Source organism: Propithecus coquereli, unplaced genomic scaffold (assembly GCF_000956105.1).
Source record: "Propithecus coquereli isolate 6110/MARCELLA unplaced genomic scaffold, Pcoq_1.0 Scaffold84, whole genome shotgun sequence".
Classification (NCBI taxonomy): Eukaryota; Metazoa; Chordata; class Mammalia; order Primates; family Indriidae; genus Propithecus; species Propithecus coquereli.
In genome coordinates this window covers 7,116,016-7,117,916 of record NW_012154618.1, presented here as the reverse complement: position 1 = coordinate 7,117,916, position 1,901 = coordinate 7,116,016, and positions in this window count along the sequence as shown.

Sequence of the window (1,901 nt, the reverse complement as noted above, 5' to 3'; positions counted from 1 at the left end):
ATATAAGTGGCTTTAAAGATTTCTCCAAAATGCCCCATAGTGTGAACTATCTTTTCCTGATATGTTCATCATATCAGGATATCATCCAAAGTTTGGATATCATCATCCAAAGTTCTTAACCTTATTCCCTTCCCCACAGTGGTTTATCTCTCTCTGAAGTTCAATATGTAACAGACACATAGATCTTTGATGGAAAATCAGGACTTAACAAATTGTCAGTTCTTAGGAAGTTATAGTGGAAAGTGAAGGCACGCACAGACAACATTATAGTCTTTTTACCATTTCTGAACTGTTTAAGAAAAAATAATCCTTTAATTGCATCTTTTTAAATTTAATTTTTTCTTATGACTGAGATCTTTTTACTGAAGATGAGACAAAATTTAGTGAGGCAATTCTATCCTCCTTTGTTTGCCTGTCTTCTTTGCTTCATTTGGTTCTAATCTGAGAAAGAACCCAAGGCCTCCTAGGATGAACTTGAATTTTACAAAATGATTTACAAAATGAATCATGTAGTGCATAGCAGATCACATTCTAATGTAGGACTTCTGATGATCTTTCCTTAAGTTATAGCTTCACATCTACATCTGGCCATATGCTGATTTTATCATGAGATGTTTATTCTTCTTCAGGATTAATATTGTTTTCCAGAGCAAGGTTGAGCACACTAACAGTTAATGTCTGTTGCGCAACAGAATAGCTTTGCTCAATACTGGCTCATGACTGGTAGAAGCAGTTACTTGTTATAGAGTTGCTTTAGACTAGCTAAATTTAGGGGACTTGGAACATGTAATAGACATAACTCACAATAGTGGAAGCAGAGCTAGGAAATATGTTTTTTAAAAATATTTTTGTGTGTTTTTATTTCCATTTGTTCCCAATGCTACAAAAATATATGGACATTTAAATGAGAACGCATTGTTGTAGTCATTGCCTATGATCTGGCATCATAATAGACAATCATATAGGATTGGGAGCACTGTTCTCTAGGAACAAAGAGAACCAGGTTCCTATCCCAACTCTGCCACAGAAAAATTGTGAGACATTGCAGTTTCACCAAGATGAGTCTCCAGTTAATTTCCTTATCTGAAAATTTAGAAGTTTAGGTACAACAGTCTGTACTCCTTTAACAGTATGTGACCTATGAAATATAACTTAACAAATATGTGGATATTATTAAAACATTTATAAGCATTGGGATAATGGTCTAAGAATGTCGAGTTAATCTAGTGTTTTGTATTCCAGACGTCAAATAGGAATTTGATGTGAGAGACACATCATTCCTGCCATAAACCATTTCTGAGCTTTCTGGATGGTCTTTGATGAGGAGGGATATCTTTAAAAGTATGAAACAAATGATAGGTATGTACACCAATTTCTGTTTTGTTTCACTGCCCAGTGCATTTCTGTTATTAACATTATGCCAGATGCAAAACATTATGACATATTACTCATATCTTTTCGGGTAAAATTCTATTCAGTGTCCTTCCTCAGGCCCCTCCCTTGCACAGATATCATCCACTGATCGGCTGTATGGCCTCCAATAAATCACTGCACCTCTCTTTGCCTTAGTTTTTCCTTTAGTAAAACCATAAGTTTCTATTAGATCCATCTTTCCCCAAATATAACATTGTTTGTGAAAAACAACATGACCACGGGATTATATGAATAAAAATGCTCAGGAAACACTGCAAAAGCTATCTGCTCTCACATGAAGCCATCGGATCAGCATTCTAAAGGCTCTGAGAAGCCTGCAGAAGAGAAATCTGTTTCATTCTAATTAACCCAGTGATATGGTTTGGGTTGTTTGTCCTCTCCAAGTTTCATGTTGAAATTTGATCCCTAGTATTGGAGGTGGGGCCTGATGGGAAGTATTTGAGTCATGAGGGTGCACCCCTCACAAG